This window comes from Zingiber officinale, chromosome 5B (assembly GCF_018446385.1).
Source record: "Zingiber officinale cultivar Zhangliang chromosome 5B, Zo_v1.1, whole genome shotgun sequence".
Classification (NCBI taxonomy): domain Eukaryota; kingdom Viridiplantae; phylum Streptophyta; class Magnoliopsida; order Zingiberales; family Zingiberaceae; genus Zingiber; species Zingiber officinale.
This window is the reverse complement of record NC_055995.1, coordinates 83700278-83720877: the sequence shown is the minus strand read 5'-3', so window position 1 is coordinate 83720877 and position 20600 is coordinate 83700278. Positions and strand designations below refer to the sequence as shown.

At 43.3% G+C, this 20600-nt stretch overlaps 1 long non-coding RNA gene across 1 annotated transcript; it reads right to left on the bottom strand.

The window, feature by feature from the left end:
* Nucleotides 1-19688: 19688 nt before the first annotated feature.
* LOC121987566 lies at nt 19689-20349 on the bottom strand. The gene is made up of 2 exons (XR_006113660.1): nt 20310-20349; nt 19689-20053 (listed from the first exon to the last, which is right to left on the bottom strand). It is a non-coding gene; the product is annotated as an uncharacterized LOC121987566 (long non-coding RNA).
* Nucleotides 20350-20600: the final 251 nt, after the last annotated feature.

Genomic DNA, 20600 nt, shown 5'->3' with positions numbered 1-20600 from the left:
CCACCTTACGGACACGCCGAGGAGTAGGAGCCCTAATCTCCGAACCTCGTTACATCCTCGTGTTAAGGTTTGGTTTTCTTCTCTTTCGTTTCTTTGTATTTTCCGCTGCGCTAACGAATTGTAGGAAGAAACGCGAGAGATTTGGGGTCGGCTATTCACACCCCCCTCTCTAGCCGTACGAAGGATCCCAACAAGTGGTATCAGAGCGAGGCCGCTCTTCATCGGATTAACACCCGTGGGAGCAAAGCTAGAGAATGGATCTCTATGGAGAAGATGTCACCATTCCACCTTTCTACGAATGTGGCGACTTCGCGTATTGGAAGGTAAGGATGAAGTACTTTCTTATGACTAACATAATGAATTGGTTTTGTGTACAAGAAGGTTTTACTCCTCCGGTGGATAAGGAAGGAAAACCACTTGAGAAGGAGGAGTGGACAAGAGAACAAATTCACAAATCCGAAATCAACGAAGAGGTAACGAGAATAATTGAATTTTCATTGCCTACTAACATCTTGTGTAAGATAGGTTACAACAATGCCAAGGAATTATGGGATAACTTGGCCAAGTACCATGAGGAGAGCTCCACTTCAAGCCATGAAGAGGAGCCTAGTGAGCCAAGTAGCTCACATCATGGAGGGAGCGAATTGGGAGTTGAGGGCTACTCAACATCCAAGGAAGGAGAGGAGGAGAGTTCCTCTTGTTCAAGATCGGAGCAAGAAGAAGATTCTACCTCCGGAAGGGATGAAGGAGAGAGTCATCCATCCCAAACCCTAGGTAACTCAAGAATTTTAGTTTCAAATAAATTACATATATTATGCTTTGAGTGTAGGGAGTATGGACATTACAAGAGCAAATGTCCAAAGAGAGTTAGGAAGACTTCACCGGTGCCAAAGGTCAAGGTAGCCGGAGTCCCAACACGCAAAGGCAAGAAGCACGTGGTGTGCTTTCAATGCAAGCAAAGGGGACACTATAGGAGCCATTGTCCGAGGGGGAGGCAACCTCACAAGGGCAAGAGACCGGGCACATCGATAGGGGGAGCTAAGGCAAACCCTAAGGTATCTTTTAAGGCTCATTCGTGCAAGTCTAGTAGGATACATGCTAGTAATTTTATTGCATTAGTCAATAATGATAAGCATGTTAACACTAGAAATCAATACATGTGCTTAGGTGCTAAACATGTCAACGTAGATAGGGATACTACTAGGAATGCTAACCCTAGGATTAACACTTCTAAGGTTAAGGAAAACCTAGGTAGAAACCCCAAATCAACTAGACACATGCCTAGGAATGCCTCAAAGAAGAATGACAAATCAAAAATTGAGGTATTAGAGAAGGAGAATCAAGTCTTGAGGTCAAGACTTGATACTTTGGAAAAGGCTCTTAAAAACTTGGAGAAGTCATCTCTAGGGTTTAAGGGTCAAAAACTAATGTCCAAGGACAAAAAGGGTTTGGGTCACAAACCTAAGTCCCAAATGGTCAAGCCCACCTATCATAATGTTCCATTCGATTATGGAACAAAACCTAAGGCTAGGAAGACCATTACCAAGGTCACAAGGGGAGTCACCCCTATAGTTGACCTTGATGAGACCCAAATGACCAAGGCTTTAAAGCCTAAGAGGGTCATTAGGAGGTTGCTAGGAAGTCATCCCTAGTGAATTTTTAGTGAACCCAATGAGCTCTAATAGGTATTGGGTTCCTAGGAGCATCTTCTCTACCCCATAAATGGGTTAGAGAGTGTCAACTCCAATAAGAAGGGTAGTTAACCCAACTTTGAGGAAATTGACACTCAAGGAGCATTTTCAAGGTTTTGTGAACCTTTGAAAATGAAATGAATTATCATTTACTCCTTTGAAGAGTTAAATGTGCCTAAAGATTGGAAATCTCATTTTTAATCTCAATTGGCACAATTTGGAAAAACCTAGAAAAATATCAAATTGGGATTTTGATATTCTCTTAGGTAATCAAGGCAATCCGGGCCTTAATTTAGAAGTGCTACTCTTGTAAAATTTTAAATGGTATAAATCAAACAAGAGATCAAGAAATGCCAATTTGGGTTTTGACATTTTCTTGGAGCACTTTGGGCAATCTAGGATTAGAATTTAAGTTAGCTAAGTGATTAAGGATACTTAGATAGGAATTTAGATATTTTATTTGTGCTAACTTGCCATGATTGGTTGCCATATGTCATGTCATGACATCATATTTAATTTAATTATCATTTGAAATGTCATGATAATGATTAGGTTATCTATATGTCATGTGTTAGTTTAGTTTCAAACTTTATGCCATGTCATCATCTCTTGTATTAATAATCACTTGAATTGATTTAAGGATGAAAAACACATTTTGATATTGAGATCAAATTTGTGTTTAGAAAATGCATGAGACCTTAGTCTAAGATACCTAAACCCATATCTCACATCAAATTGACTTGAATATGGTTTGATACACCTTAGATGTGTGTGAGATATTAGGATCATGAGTTAGGATCAAGGTGCATAGTCCTTGTATATAGATGAGCCTAATTCAAGAAAGGAGGATCATAGGGAAAGCTTGTGTACAAGTCATGTACATCTAGCCCTAAGATTATGGTCCTAAATTCAAATGGTTTTAAAAGCATTTTAAAATTGATTTGAAAAACCTTGATGAAGCTTTCCTAGTGATAGCATTCATCATTGAACATTGTGATACAAAGTTGAGTTAAACTTGAACTATTTCAAAGTTTTTGAACTTTGTATCAAGATTGAAAAATGGAAGTTATTTTCATAGAAAACTATTTTTCCTTGATAGTATATGTTATGAGGAGTGTATCCTCAAAGTTTCATAATTTTTGAAATTTTCTAGAATTGTTTATGGGTTTCTGAATTTCGGGTAAAAATTCAGGAATTCTGATAAGGGATCTTGGATCGGTCACTGGACCGATCCAGGAGTGGATCGGTCACTGGACCGATCCAGGGAAGTGTGGATCGGTCCGGAGACCGATCCAGTAAGAGGCAGTCCGATCCCAGTGAATGTGGATCGGTCTGGGGACCGATCCAATGGGATCCTGATCGGTCTGGTGATCGATCAGGGCATGCCAAAAGCTGAATTTCAACTGTATATCTGAAATTCCAGCTGTGAAAGTTTGTGGTTTATAAGGGTTTGAAACTCTCCAAGACATTGTTGGTGCAATGGTCAAGGGGGAGTTGACCTTTAGGGGGAGTTTTACCTAATTGTCAAGGGGGAGTTGACTTTTAGGAGGAGTTTTTACTCCTTAAGACTTTTGAGGATTAGTGATATGGGGTTATCACTAAGTTGATTGTTGAGTTTAGTATCAAGGGGGAAATTAAGAGTTTCAATGAAAGGTATGGGACTTTCATTAGGAAGAAACTCTTGACCTTGATACTCTCCTTTTTCTTTTTGATGTGTGTCAAAAAGGGGAGAGTGTTCATTGGAGAATTATTGGAGAACCCAAGTTAGGTTATCGGGTTAACCTAAGCTAGGGGAAGAATGTCAAGGAATGTTCAAGGTAGAACATTGGAATTCTTTTGATGTGTGTCAAAAGGGGAGAAGTATTGGAGAACCCAAGTTAGGTTATCGGGTTAACCTAAGGGGAGAATGTCCAGAGAATGTTCAAGGAAAGAACATTGGACATTGGAAGATGGTTGGGAAACCTAAGTTAGGTTATCGGGTTAACCTAACTTGATTATGAGTTTTGTCAAACATCAAAAAGGGGGAGATTGTTGGTGCAACCTTAGGTCAAGGTTTACCTGGTTGACCCGACTCGAGTTGACTTGACTCGAGTTGTATTTTGATGTTTGACTTGGGAAGATTGTTGATGCAACTTTAGGTCAAGATTGACCTAGTTGAGTTGCATGTTGATGTTTGACACTCGTGAGAGAGTTCTATTCTTGATATGGGACAAGAATAGATGTTTGGGAGATTATTGGTGCAACCGTAGGTCAAGGTTGACCTGGTTGACCTGATTCGGGAAAAAGTCCAAGTATGGAGACTTGGCGACGGAAAAGTCCAAGCAGGGAGCTTGGCACTGGAAAAGTCCAAGTATGGAGACTTGGCATCGAAAAGTCCAAGCGAGGAGCTTGGCATGGGAAAGTCCTAACTGGGATGTTAGGCGGTGTGGAAAGTCTGGTGAGTGGAGCAGGCGGGGAAAGTCCTAAGCGGGATGTTAGGCGGTGTGGAAAGTCCCGGTGAGTGAAGCCAGGTGGGAAAGTCCTAACAGGATGTTAGGCGGTTGGAAAGTCCCGTGAGTGAAACCGTGCAAGGGAAAATCCAGATGGATCGGGGATGATCGGACTTTGGTGTTGGAAAGTCCAAGTAGGTCAAGAGAGTGATCGGATACTTGGCACGAAGAGGAAAATCCGGATGGATCAGGGATGATCGGACTTCTGGTGTTGAAAAGTCCAAGTAGGTCAAAGGGATTGACCGGACACTTGGTGGAGAGTCTTAGCAGGTCAAGGGAGTGACCGGATGCTAAGCATGATATACCAACAGGTCAAGGTTGACCGGATGTTGGCTTGGGAGACTTGGGACTTGGTTTGGGCAAAAACCAAGCTCTGGATCGGTCTGCAGACCGATCCAGTGATACGGTTGGGTATCTGATCGGTCTGGTGACCGATCAGATAACCAACAGAAGGCGATCATGGTTCTGTGGGCTTACTGATCGGTCTGGGGACCGATCAGGGACGCTGAGGTGGGATCGGTCCAGGGACCGATCAGATTCCACACAGAAAGTTGGGCAACTCTCTGTGAAGCCTTCTGATCGGTCTGGGGACCGATCAGGACAGGGCCTGATCGGTCCCCACGACCGATCAGAGCACGATAGCGGAGTTCGGGAGAAAGCGCTGATCGGTCTGTGGACCGATCAGGCACACTCCTGATCGGTCCACAGACCGATCAGTGACGATCCACTTCCTCCTTGATCGGTCTGCAGACCGATCAGGGTTCTAGCCGTCGTATAAAAGGATCGAGGGCATCTTCTGTGCGAGCTCTCTTCTTCCTCCTTCCTGTTGCTAAGTGCTGCTGTGCTTGAGTTTTGTTGAGCTCGTCCAAAGCTTCGCGTGAGCTTCACCGACTGGAACAGCTGCTGCTGTTAGAGTTTTTGAAGCTGCTGCTTCATCCGGACTCCAGTCGACGAGAAAGCAAGATTGGTAGAGTGCTTGTGTATTCTTATTGTATTTCTTGCTTACTCTTTGTTCTTGTACTCTTTGTTTGCTGTTGCAAACGTTTGTGGCGAGGTTTCTCCACCCACAAGGAGTATATTGTATTAGCCGGTTCTCCGGGGACTCATCCACCGACGGATTGACTGGACTCGTCCACCTTACGGACACGCCGAGGAGTAGGAGCCCTAATCTCCGAACCTCGTTACATCCTCGTGTTAAGGTTTGGTTTTCTTCTCTTTCGTTTCTTTGTATTTTCCGCTGCGCTAACGAATTGTAGGAAGAAACGCGAGAGATTTGGGGTCGGCTATTCACACCCCCCTCTCTAGCCGTACGAAGGATCCCAACAGATACAACTTGTAAGTACAAAATCATCCTTATGTTTCTAATGGGCGAACAAGTGCTTCGCAGTTGCATCGGCATCAAGATTTGTGGGAAGAGACTCGTCAAGGGCATAAGCTAGTTTCTCACTTTGAGAATAATTCTCAAACTTCGAAACTAGTCCAAGAAGTCCAGCCTAGTCAGTTTGTTCGAGTCCAAATTTGAATGCACATTAACAGAAGTTATAATTAAATGATTAACCTAAAAATACAAAAATAAGAATGTATTAGAGATATAATTTTATTTATGTAAACAATTTACATGTAATAAAGTCCTCTTATTTATCAAATTCAAATACCCTTATTTTGAATTCGAGAGATGGTAGATTTTCTCCAAATGGGTTGATATCCACTATAGATAAGAATAACCTTGACTTTGGCTAACAAGTCATTCTTAGTTATAGCGATAGGTAACAAATACTCTGCAAATTCTGTGTTATTGGGAAATAGAGCAAAGTGCAATTCAAGACAGCAGCAAATAAAATGGAGGGAATTCTGGACTACGTACATACGGATCTCTGGGGACCATCTAATGTAGCATCACGTGGAGGGCACTTGTATTTTTGAGTTTTACTGATAATTTCTCACGAAAGGTCTGGGTATACTTTATGCGTCACAAGTCGGAAACTTTTACAATGTTTAAACTGTGGAAAACTGAAGTGGAGAACCAACTCGGAAGAAAGATCAAATGCTTTAGGTCAGATAATGAGACTGAGTACACAGATTCAAAGTTTCAGGAATTTTGTGAGCAGCATGGGATAATGAGGTATTTCTCGGTTCATAGGACACTTCAGCAGAACTGGGTAGTGGAAAGGTTGAACAAGACAATCATTGAGAAGGCAAGATGTCTCAGGTTGAATGCAGGGCTTGCAAAAAACTTCTGGGCGGAAGCAGTTAACATGACATGTTATCTCATTAATAGATCACCAAGGACAGCACTAGAAGACAAAGTATCAAAGGAAGTATGGACAGGAAATCAAGTAGATTACTCTCATCTTCGAGTTTTGGATGTCTAGCCTATATGCACATATCTAGTGAGGAAAGATCAAAGCTGGATGCGAAGTTAAAGCAGTGCATTTTTTCGGGGTATCAGAAAGGAGTTAAAAGCTTCAAGCTTTGGAATCCTAAGGCAAACAAGGTGGTGATCAGTAGAGATGTGGTGTTTGACGAGAAAGTTATGTTACAACATTCTCAGGAAGAAGGAAAGGAAACACCACAAAGCAACATGGAGAAAGATGTTCTGCAGGTGGAGCTAGAGACTCATGAGTCCGATGATTCTAGCTCAAAGCACACAGAGCATCACACTATAGCTGATGGCAAAATGAGACGAGTCGTAAAACCACCCACCAGATACGGATTCAAAGACTTAGTATCTTATGCGCTTATCACTAGTAGTGGAGACCCTATATCTTTTCAGGAGGCGATACACAGTTCTAAGAAGGACAGGTGGACGGGTGCAATGGCAGAGGAGATGGAGTCATTGCATAAGAACCAAACGTGGGATCTAATGGAACTTCCTAAAAGAGAGAAAGCTATAGGGTGCAAGTGGATATTCAAGAAGAAAGAAGCAGTGTTAGAGGAAGAAGAAGTGACGTTCAAGGCTCGGTTGGTAGCAAAGGGGTATTTACAGAGAAAGGGGATTGACTATGATGAAATTTTCTCTCCGATGGTAAGACATATGTCAATTAGAGCGATGTTGGCTTTAGTGGCACATCACGATTTGTAGCTTGAGAAAATGGATGTGAAGACTACATTCCTTCATGGAAATTTAGAGGAGTAGATTTTTTTGTCACAACTTGAGAGATTTAGTCAGTCCGGACAAGAGCGGTTGGTTTGCAAGTTGAAGAAATCACTCTATGCATTGAAACAATCTTCTAGGTAATGATACAAACGTTTTAATGCATACATGATTCAACGGATGTGAGTATGACTATTGTTGATACAGATATGGCTTAGGGGCATAGAGGGAGTTAGAAGAAAGGGGAGGGGCAATATAGTCTTTTGGCTGGTTAGGGCTTGAAGGGAGAAAAGGGAGCACTGTAGCATGCAGAGGAGGGGGCTTCGTGCGTTGGGAGTTTTTTCGCCGCCGCCAAGGAGAAGGTCTTCCTCTCTCTCACGCTCATCGTCGGCGTCGACGCCGACGCCGACCGCCGGCCTCCACCTCTTCTCCTCCCCTTCTCCCCCTCGTGCTCAACTCTTCGCTGAAGCCTGCCCACCCTTCCTCCTCCTCGCAACGCCATCGTTAGAGCGGTCAAACGGGTCAACCCATGGCGGGGCGGGTCGACCCGTGGCGGGCCGACCATTTGGCGGGGCGGGGCAGGCCGACCCGTCAACTTGGCGGGTTGGGAAATTTCCAGCCCAACCCAATCTAAGGCGGGTTGCGGGTTTGGCAGGCCAACCCGCGGGCCTATCATTTTTTTAAAAAAAAAATTATTTTTTTTTTATATTTTCAACGTTTTACTTCGGAAATATTTCATCAACCAAATGTATCCATAAACATATATTCTACATATAAATGAACACAAACGAGTAGTTATGTGGGATAAAAAGTATTATTTTTATTTCAAAATTATAAAAAGAAAGCTAATAAATTGGCAAAAAAACTTAGCTTAAATGTGTTTCTCAACCCGCGGGCCAACCCAAGCCCATCGCGGGCCGACCCGCGCGGGTCATGGGCCTAAGCGGATCGGCCTGTGGCGGGCTTGGGTTGATAAAATTCCAACTCAACCCGCTTAAATTGTTTGGCGGGGCGGGCCAACCCGACGGGTCCAACCCAAATTGACGGCTCTATCCATCGTTAGAGAGACCGGACCCTTCCTCCTCCTCCTCCTCCTCGCAACGCCATCGCCGGAGAGACCGTACCCTTCCTCTTCCTCCTCCTTGCAACGCCATTGTCGGAGAGACCGGCCCCTTTCTCTTCCTTCTCCTCGCGATGTCGGCCACAACACCGCCCCTTCCCTCTGTTGCACTTTCTTCTTCTCCACGCTCTTGTCGTCGCCGACATCCCCGACACCATCGCGTCGCTTCCCCTCGTCGCCTCCGACCAGACCTTCATACCCGCTGTTTCCTCATCGCACATCGCTGCACTAGTCCACGCCGCTGCCAGCCGGCAGCACACCACCGCCCATCTCCCCTGCTCTCTCTCTCCCACCTTCGATGACAGTCACCAAGCACGCGGTGCTACATCCCGATGTCGGCTGCCACCTCCCTCGCCTCACCTCACGCCAGAGTTGCCCTTGTTGCCCCCTCTTCATCACTGGAGACACACCACAGCCCAAGCACTGTATGTGCAGCCTCGCCGGTCAATGAGAGCAATACCTCCTCCCCTCCAACCGACAGCCTCATCGGCTGCCCCCATGGTCAGCCCACACACTCGCTGCCACCTTCGTCAAGACCCTCCTCTCCGACTGTGCCCTAGCACGAATCCGGTTATTACGACCGTTGTCGCCGATCGGACCATATCTCGCTTCCATCATGTTCTGGCCTCTGAGTCATCGTTGTGTTCTGGCCTTCGAGCAGAGTCTATGTCTCGACCCCCGCACTGATCTGGGTTGTGTGTCGTGTTTTGATCTTTTTGCAGCTATTACTATCCGACCTGTGTGTCGTTATTGTACTTTGGCATGCGTGCCATTGTCATAGCCTGGCCTGCGTGCCGCTATTAGTAGCCCGGCCTGCGTGCTGCCATTATTTCTCAATCTGCATCTTGTCTTCCAGATCCAGACCGCGTTCGGCTCTGTGCCTCCATACCCAGCTCCACATCCGACTCTGAGTCACCTGCTCTTCCGAGTCGCAACAACTCGAGTCGTGTCCCATCCGAGGGCGCCCCTGGGCCAGGGTATGTTCTTCGTTCATATTCCATACATATTTTTATTATTTTAGTATTATCCTGTTACTTATACATTCATTGGATCTGCCTCGAGCCTCGGGGTACCAGGGATCGGGGGGACCCGGTCGCTGGCTGGAGGTAGCGTTGACCAGAGGACTTTTGAAGACTTGGTCAACATAGAAGTCATCTCATCACAACCCCCTCCGGGACGTCGCAATTCGGTCAACATTCCATCCACCTCGCTCGGCGGTCCGTCTGACTCAGCTTCCGGACGGGATCAAATTTGGCACCGTCTGTGGGAATCTCCTTCACCTGTTCTGGAACGTGAAGATGAACGACGTCGGGAGGTTCTCTGTCATTATCACAGTCCTGGAGGATCCTGATAGACATATTATCTTCTACCCTCACTCCACGGGTATTCGGAAGTTGAGGGATCGAGTGGAGCTTCAGCTGGCCGACAGGTTAGTTTTTTCATTATGTTTTTTCCTTGACTCCACGGGTATTCGAGAGTCAAGGGACCGAGACAAACTCTTAGCCGGTTGTCACGGCTCCCCGATCAGGTACGTTATCAGCTCTGCTCCCTTTTTACGGTTATAGGAGATGCTATAGCTCCCTGATAAGAGAGTAAGATCCTAGTACTTGATCAAAGACTAGGGCCTTCGATTTTTGATTGGACACTAGGGGCCCAGCTCCCCACTCATACACTAGGGACACAACTCCCCGCTCTTACACTAGGGACACAGCTCCCCGATCATTGACTCGCAGTACGACTTCCCGATCAGGATATAGGGGCCTCACTCTTTGATTACAGGCTAGGGCCCTTACTCTCCAATCAGGGACCAAGGGCCCAGCTCCTCGATCAGGTGTACTATAGGCTCTGCACCTTTCACCATGAGGGTCTGCATCCTCTTACTGCTACAGGTTCTGCACCCTTCACCATGGGGGTCTGCATCCTCTTACTGCTATAGGCTCTGCACCCTTCACCATGGGGTTCTGCATTCTTTTACTGCTATAGGCACTTCACTCTTACTGCTACAGGCTCTGCACCCTTCACCATGGGGTTCTGCATTCTTTTACTGCTAGAGGCACTTCACTCTATTATTACTACATGCTCTGTATTCTCCACCTGTTTTACGTCCTTTTACGTTTACAGGCTCTGCTCCCTTCACCCGCGGTACTCTTCTTCCTTCTATTGCTACGGGCTCTGTTCCCTTATATATGACTATGGGCTTCACTTCCTTTGACGGTCGGGGCTCAGATTATTTTCTCCCTGACTCCGTTGACATTTGGGAGTCAAGGGATCGACACTATTTTTCTCCCTGACTTCATGGGTATTTTGGAGTTGAGGGACTGAGGCAGATCCCTAGTCGGTCGACATCACTCCGCGGTCAGGTATGATAAAGGTTCTCCTCCCTCATATTGCTATGGGCTCCGCTTATATGGATTTCAAGGCTTATCCTCCCCCGGTCGGAGTCGAGTTATTGCCACTGGTCTTGGACCAGAGTATCACCACCGGTCTCGGATCGGAATATCGCTAACGATCTCTCGATCGAGCTTCCAGACCAACTCTCGGTTGGACTTCCAGATCAATGCTCGGTTGAGCTTCCAGACCAACTCTCGGCCGGACTTCCAGATCAATGCTCGGTCGAGCTTCCAGACCAACTCTCGGTCGGACTTCCAGATCAATGCTCGGTCGAGCTTCCAGACCAAGTCTTGGTCAGACCTCCAGATCAAGTTTGGGTTAGACCTCCAGATCAAGTCTGGGTCAGACCTCCAGATCAATTCTTGGTCAGACCTCCAGATTAATTCCTGGTCAAATCTCTAGAGCATTTCTTGGTTAGGCCTCCAGATCATTCCTTGGTCAGGCTTCCAAATCATTTCCTGTTCAGGTCTCCAGAACACCTCCTCGTCGGGTCCTAGACTCTTGCCTCGGTGCGAGATATAAGTGAGCATGCTCTCATGCTCAACGACCGGTAGGTCGAGTCCCAGACTCTCGCCTTAGTGAGAGTTATAAGTGAGCATACTCTCACGCCTCCAGACTCTCGCCCCAGTGCGAGTTATAAGTAAGCATACTCTCACGCCTCCATACTCTCGCCCTAGTGCGAGTTATAAGTGAGCATGCTCTCACGCCTCCAGACTCTCGCCTCAGTGCGAGTTATAAGTGAGCATGCTCTTACGCCCAACGACCGACAGGTCGGGTCCCAGACTCTCGCCCCAGTGCGAGTTATAAATAAGCATGCTCTCACGCCTCTAGACTCTCACCTCAGTGCGAGTTATAAGTGAGCATGCTCTCACGCCCAACGACTGGTAGGTCGGTCCTAGACTCTCGCCCAGTGCAAGTTATAAATGAGCATGCTCTCACGCCCAACGGCTGGCAGGTCGGGTCCCAGACTCTCGTCCTAGTGCAAGTTATAAGTGAGCATGCTCTCACGCCCAACGACCTCTCGATCGGTGCTCACTGCTCACTTACAGCTCTGCCTGACACTCATCACACTTACTGCTCACTTGCCGCTCTGCTCGGCACTCTCAGTTCGCGTTTTCGCTCATTGCTGTTGCTAGGTCAGCAGTTATCGCTCACTCGCAGCTCTGCTTCGCACTCGTCATACTCACTTCACACGTCGCTCTGCTCGATACTCATCATTCATGTTTCGCTCACCGCTGTTGCTCGGTTGTCACTTACTGCTCACTTGCCGCTCTTCTCAGCACTCTCAGTTAGCGTTTTCGCTCACCGCTGTTGGCAGGTCGGCACTCATCGCTCACTCGCAGCTCTGCCTGGCACTCGTCATACTCGCTTCACACGTCGCTCTGCTCGGTACTCATCATTCGTGTTTAGCTCACCGCTGTTGCTCGGTCGTCACTTACTGCTCACTTGTCGCTCTGCTCGACACTCTCAGTTAGCGTTTTCGCTCACTGCTGTTGCCAGGTCGGCACTGATCATTCGCTTGCAGCTCTGCTTGGCACTCGTCATACTCGCTTCACACGTCGCTCTGCTCGGTACTCATCATTCGTGTTTCGCTCACTGCCGTTGCTCGATCGTCACTTGCTACTCACTTGCCGCTCTGCCTGGCACTCATCGTTCACGACTTACTTGCTGCTCTGTCTGACACCCACCATTCGCGTCTCAATCACCGTTCTACCCAAAACCCGTCCCTCGCATCTCACTTATCGCTTTGCCCCGCATTTGACGCTCGGTCGACATTTTCTCGGTCGCGCATTTGATACCGCTCATTCATCATCTTTCAACCCGCTCGGCATTCTCACTATCTCATGGTCGGTAATTCTCGATTGCCCGGTTGTGATTTACTGTCGCTCGGTCGACACACTTTCCCGATCGCGCTCACGGCTTTACTTGTTGATCCGTCTCTCTATTGCATGGTCGCAATTTACTGTCACTCGGATGACATTTTCCCGATCGTGATTTATTGTAGCTCGGTCGACACTTTTCGATCGCCCGGTCGTGGTTTGTTGTCGCTCGATCGTGCGCTCGAGACTGTTCGCCTAGCATCTCTATACTCGATTGATGTTCTCCTGATGTTTCGGTTGACATTTTCTCGGTCATGATTTATTATCGCTTAGTTGACATTTTTTTGATCGCACGGTCATGATTTATTGATGCTCGGTCGCGTGTTCGACATCGCTCACCCGTTCTCATTCTGCTCAATCGGCATTATCTTTGTTTCCTGGTCGGTATTTTCTCGGTTGTGCGCTCAACATTACTCGCCCGTTCTTATTCCACCCGACTCACATTTTCTCTTTTTGCTCTATCGACATTTTTTAATCACCCAGTCATAATTTATTGTCGCTCAATCGTGCGCTCGACACCACTCGCCCATTGTCTTTCGACTAGCTCAGTATACTCGATCTCTCAATCACGATTTACTGTCACTTGGACGACATTTTTTCGGTCGTGCGCTTGACACCAAGCACGCAGTGCTACATCTCGATGCCGACTGCCACCTCCCTCGCCTCACCTCACGCCAGAGCTGCCCCTGTTGCCCCCTCTTCATCACTGGAGACACACCATAGCCCAAGCACTATATGTGCAGCCTCACCGGTCAATGACAGCACTGCCTCCTCCCCTCCAACCGACAGCCTCATCGGCTGCCCCCATGGTCGGCCCACACGCTCGCTGCCAGCTTCGTCAAGACCCTCCTCTCCGGCTGTGTCCTAGCACGAATCCGATTATTACAACCGTTGTCGCCAATCGGACCATATCTCGCTCCCGTCGTGTTCTGGCCTCTGAGTCATTGTTGTGTTCTGGCCTTCGAGCAAAGTCTATGTCTCAACCCCCGCACTGATTTGGGTTGTGTGTCGTGTTTTGATCTTTGTGCAGCTATTACTATCCGACCTGTGTGTCATTATTGTACTTCGGCCTGCGTGCCATTGTCACAGCCTGGCCTGTGTGCCGCTATTAGAATCCCGGCCTGCGTGTCGCTATTATTTTCCGACCTGCAGCCCGTGTTCCGGATCCAGACCGCGTTCTGCTCTGTGCCTCCAGACCCAGCTCCACATCCGACTCCGAGTCACCTGCTCTTCCGGGTCGCGACAACTCGAGCCGCGTCCCATCCGAGGGTGCCCCCCTGGGCCAAGGTATGTTCTTCGTTCATATTCCATACGTATTTTCATTATTTTAGTATTAGCCTGTTACTTATACATTCGTTGGATTTGCCTCGAGCCTCGGGGTACCAGGGACCGAGGGGACCCAGTCGCTGGCTGCAGGTAGCGTTGACTAGAGGACTTTTGAAGAGTTGGTCAACACAGAAGTCATCTCAGCACACCCCCCTCCGGAACATCGCGATTCGGTCAACATTCCATCCACCTCCCCCGGCGGTCCGTCTGACTCAGCTTCCGGACGGGATCAACTGCATATATATGAAGAGCCTTGAAGATGAATCACTATTTTCTTACTACTATACGTAGATGATATGCTCATTGTTGAGAAGAAGATAAAAAAGGTTGACAAATTAAAGATACTACTGAGCAAGGAATTTGACATGAAAGATTTGGGAGAGGTCAAGAAGATTCTTGGGATGAAGATTCACAGGGATAGAGCCGCAGGGAGATTATGGTTGTCTCAATGTAACTATGTGGAGAAGGTGTTGGATATATTCAACATGAAGAATGCAAAGTTGGTGAACACACCCCTGGCGCATCACTTCAAGGTATCTAGTACACAGTGTCCAAAGACAGATAATAAGATCCAAGAGATGTTAAAGGTTCCTTATGCCAGTGCAGTTGGTTGTCTGATGTATGTCATGTTTGTACGAGACCAGATTTGGTGCAAGCAGTTAGTATGGTGAGCAAGTTTCTCTCAAATCTTAGTCGATCACATTGGGATGCAATGAAATGGATTTTCAGATACTTGAGAAATACAACTGATTATGACATAATGTGCAATAGACAACTGGAAGATCCTTCAGTTGCTGGGTACGTAGATGCAGACTATGCAGAAGATTTAAATAACAGGAGGTCTACTACAGGATACGTATTCACTGTGACAGGAGGACTTATTTGTTGGAAATATATGATACAATCTATTATTGCATTGTCTACTACAGAATCCGAATACATGGCAGTAGCTGAAGCAGTGAAGGAAGCTTTATGGCTTACAGGGTTGGTCAGAGAACTGGGTGTTCAGCAAGATGGAGTTAAGTTGTTATGCGATAGTCAAAGTGCTATCTATTTAGAGAAGAATCAAGTGTATCATGCGAAAACCAAACACATTGATGTAAGGTTTCACAAGATCAGAGAGTTAATTGCTTCTGGAGAAATTCAACTAGAGAAGGTTCACACTGCAGACAATGCTGCAGATATGTTGACAAAGCCAGTGGCCACAGAGAAGTTTAAGCATTGCTTGAACTTGATTCATATCTCTAGATGCTAAAGGAAGGAAGCTCAGACCTAGAGATCTAGATGGAGTTTTGTTCATATACTCGTGTTCTTTGAAGGGGTGAATATTCCTCAAGGTGGAGATTGTTAACGAGTGACTCATATTTAGATGAAGGTTAATATGAGGGATGTTATTACGAAAAATCTGTTAAGATTTTATATAACAAAATTTTGTTGTGATTTTTCATAACAAAATTCTGTTACGATTTTACCGGATCTGGGGTTTAGCATTATTTATAGAGATAATTGTAAACCTAATGTACAACAACAAACACAAGAATCATTAGATGTGATTCTCTTGTGTAGAGAGAATTCTAATAAATCTTTGGTCGTTTTTCTAGAGTAGGTAAGTCGCCGAACCACGGTAACTCTTTTTTTTTATCTTCTTCTCCTTCCTCGTGTTTGCTCTCCTTTTGTGCGCCTTTGTCTTGTTGCTCCGCGCGATCTCTTTTCTCTCTTCCTCTTCTTCCACGTTTTAGAGGTTGAGAGGTTTTGCCCTCTCTTTGCGCAACAATTTCATACATATTACATCACACAAAAGAACATATTTGATTTTGTACTACTCTTAAACTTCAAACATCAAAACTCATCTCTATAACGATTTAAGACTTTTTATTTACTTATTTTTTAATTTTATAAACTTCTTTTAGGGCATCTCCAGTAGTTAAACATCTAAATGAGATTTTTTTTACCCCCAATGTGTCACTTCAATGTCACATCAAAAATGAAAAAACTTACTATTTTGAATCTCAGGGGGCGTTTGGTTAAATGATGAGAATGACTATGGGTATGAGTTTGATAGTAGGGTGAAATGGGAATAGGAATGGAAATAAAACCCATCAAGTTATATGAGTTTGGTTGACTCTCATAAATCTAGTAATCATTCCCAAAATGTCATTCCCAAACCCACAATACAAACACTATCTTTTACTATCATTCCATTCCCTCATTCTCAAACTTATCAATCAAACACCCCCTCAATATTACTCTTAAAATATAAACCTCAAATCTTATCTCTTCAATAGTTGAGGTTTTTTTTTATTAAGTTATTTAAATTTTATAAGCCTCTTACAAATTTTACATTGAAGATGCTCCCATTTTATATCGGAGATATCCTTACACATGGATGGATAGATACTTTAGTTGAATGATCAAATATTAGAGATCATTAAAGTCACCGCCCATCTTAACCAAAGAGGATTCCCCGTCATTAGTTAATTAATTAATTAAGAATTCATAGAAGCTACCATTATGCGTATCGTGTGAAATGTCTAATGAAGAAATAATTTTCTAATTTTTTTTAAATAATATATATATATATATATATATATATATATATATATATATATATATATATATATATATATATATAGAAATTTGATATCCTGCGCGCCGTACAGTGCGCGACTGTGCGCGCGCAGGATATCAGTGATTTTAGTTTTTTTTTTTATTTTTTGAATTAAAAAAAATAATTAAAAAATTTTTTAAAAATTTTATTTCTAGAGTTCAGGCTTTGGGTATAGTGTTAAAGCTATTTTTTTTTTTAGATTTTACCTTTGAGGTTTAAGCTTTCCAATTAGGTTATAGTGTTTGGTTTTAAAAAAAAATTAAAATAAAATTAATTTAAACTTTTATTGAGTATTGTAATATGTTAAGGGGATATATTAAGGTATTAAAAATTTATATAAAGAAATGTTAAATTTTTTAATTGATTTTTTAAATTTAAAATATTAAAAAAATCAAAAAAATAAAAAAAAAAAAACCGAGCGATCTCCTGCGGCGGAGATCAAAAATATATATATATATATATATATATATATATATATATATATATATATATATATATATATATATATATATATATATGGTTAAAAAGATTTAAAGTTGTATAGCAGAAATATACATTTAAAATTAAATTTTGATTTTCTCAAAAATTATTTATATTTTTGTGATAGAAAAAAAGGGAAAACACATGTATTGCATAGTGCTGGAAGTGATCATGGACCTTTTTCGTGTTGATCCTGGGACGGATAGATGAAGACATTGAGGACGAACATATTTACCTTTTGCCATAATGGAAGTGATCATGGAATTATATAACAGTTTGTTTCTTTGCCACTGTCATCCGTGCATGGGCTCCACCTTGTTTGCTTGTTGCAAATTAATCCAACTGAATCGGAGCGGTTTAATTTGACACCGGTTTATCTCTCCACTGTCCGCCCTTTCACCGCTACGGATTGGAATCCTTGATTCAAAATTTCTAGATTAATTTTGAACTCTTGTCCATTTATTGATGGGATGAACTAAACCTCACTTGAATCCACTCACTTACCAATAAATTTATTGGATCTCTCTTAATCTAGAAGATCTTAGACAAAAGATCTGACCTCCGCTCCTACCGCTCTACCATTCTTCCATGCAGCCAAGAAAAAGTTGACAACCGGCCGGTAATTCTGTACCATTATACTCAGTTTGTGAGAAATCAAATTATGTTTTTTATTTTAAAAAAATCCTACTGTACGTGTGCGAGATCAGCAAGCAGGGGAGATGCACCTGCGCCGGCACAACGTGCCTTGCAAGCTGATGCGGCGGATGAAAGGAGGACGCTCATCGGTGATGGAGAGGAAGTGGATATTGGTGTGTCCCGAGGCGAGCTTGTAAAATTATATAAACCTAAGAATATTTTTAAAAATGTCCTCGCAATTTTACTTTTTAAAATTAACTCATTTTGAACAAATTTTGTATTCTATTTATCGTTACTCAATATTCACAAGACCAATTAGATAAATTATCTTAATTAATTAATTAATTAAAATTGAATATATATATATATATATATATATATATATATAGAGAGAGAAATCTTATGCTGTGGTGGCTTATGTGCGATTTTACTGTGATACTTGCCACGTCAGCGGCCTGGACCGATCAAGCTCCAACCTGATCGGTCTGGGAGTCTCCTGATCGGTCTGTGGACCGATCAGGCCCTAGGCTGATCGGTCCCCAGACCGATCAACCAACTCTATGTGAGAGTTGGCTTCGAAGCCTGATCGGTCTGTGGACCGATCAGGCTATAGGTGGATCGGTCCACAGACCGATCCCCCTACATTTTTTGTGTTGAGTTTTAGGTGGATAGGTTGGAGCCTGATCGGTCTGGGGACCGATCAGCCTAGGGCCTGATCGATCCACAGACCGATCAGGAGACTCCCAGACCGATCAGGTTGGAGCATGATCGGTCCAGGCCACTGACGTGGCAAGTACCACAGTAAAACCGCACATAAGGCGCCGCAGCATAATATATATATATATATATATATATATATATATATATATATATATATATATTTCATTATATTAGTGAATAAAAATATAAATTGTTCGTTAATAATATTTATGACCAAATGTTTATAAATAAAAGAAGCTATAACTTATAATATTTTTTTTTAATCAATTTTATAAATAAATTTACAAATGAATAAAAGCTCTAACTTATAAAATTAAGTTTCCTAATAAAATCCAACAAAGTTCAAAATATAAAAAAAATTAAACAATCAAATAATATTAAGTTGAGAATTCAATAATATCTAAATGAATTAAGCTTCAATAATGATAAAAAAAAAATCAACACCTTAGTAACTTATTAAACACTTTTAAACAACACAAAACATGATTTGACTTGACTAACTTATAAACCTATGACTAACTATCTTGTTTGAATGATTTCAATAGTATATATCAAATATCTAATGAGGATGACAAAAGTAGATTGACAAAAATGTCATTATTCTATCTCAACAACGTAACTCCTCCTCCTCATTGTTTATTCGAAAGAGACATATCGACTTAGTTGGCAATGAACATATAATTGAGCAAGATACTCGTGGCCAACAACAACATGAATAATCGCGACGCAAGTGGAGTCTATTAGAAGTTGTCTAGGGGATCTACTGACTATTGGACATTATCAAGTGTCAGTTCTTCCTGTTAATTATATCTCAGCATGCACTATGCCCCTTTATAAAGCCTCCAGTTATCTTTGCAGGTTACCTGTCGTTTGTTGATAAGTGAAGTTAATTAAATCCCTGGATGTGCAACGAGGAGTCGTCATGAAGTTCAAGATTTTAAAACAAAAAAAAAACAAAAACAATGTGCTACTGGATTATCCTGTTTCATATCCCCTCTCCGCAAGTTTGTAGACCCTGTAAATTTGCATTATTATGTTCTTTGTTGATCTCAGCTTGATTATGATACTTGTATAGTTAATGTGCTCGGTTATATGGATCTGTGTGGATCACTAGTATGTTTGTTTTTTTATCCTCTTGCGGTGTAATGTGGGAGCAAAGTAGCAAATGCATCTGGACCAAGAAATAAGATAATTGGGGAGACGTCTGAACGAGATTGTATTGATTCACTTTCGAACTTTGCCTGTTTGCCAGATTAGAAAGAACAAACTGCATATCTTCATATGAACTCATACACTCAGTACATCTCAAGCAAGAAAGGGAACACGATCTCAACAGAATTGTTTTGCTAATAAAAATCTGGAGTAGATGACTCATAAAATCATCATAAAGCAACGTTACAAGAGTGTTGAGTGCTGACTAATAAAACTGCTCTCGGGTCTTAAGTCTGCGGAGCTTGTTTCTCCTCGGCAGCTGCCTCAAATGTCTCTCCAGGAACAAGCTCCGGGACATCCTCGTCATCATCTTCACCCTTTGCATAGCCAGAAGCAGCAGCAGAGCTAGATGCTTGTTTCTGGAACTGTTCTGCAATCCGCCTCAAGTTCTCTAAATTATCAGGGCCTGAAAGCAAAAACACAAACGATGCGCAGCTGCTTAAAAACTAAAAATAGTTTGGCCATCAAACATGCATCTTGCTCCAGGAAGATGTTGCTGAAATATGTCATATCAAACCTACAGAAGCAAGCTAAAGGAGTTTGTAACTAGTAACATATTAGACTGATACACTCAACTTTGAGTACGTATTATAGTGCAAATGGCGTATTTTGCAGAAAAAAAAAACAACATATATATATCACGTAAGCTAAATAATGCATACCTAGTTGGTTGATGATCTAAGGAAGCAAGTCTTGAAGCCCTGTCACCAAATTATGTTAGGACTGATGATCGTGTAATCTAAGCACGGCCAAAATGAAGATATAACACTATTTTGGCAAAGTTAAGATTAGAATTTGACTCTATTTTTTTAAGATAAATTTACGATATGTCGAATATGTCATGACTTATCATTATACATGCTATTTTGTCCTTTGTAATTGTCGATTGATTATCACAATGTATCATCACTGCAGGCACTGGTATTTCCCAACATGAGATATCTTCTAAGAAG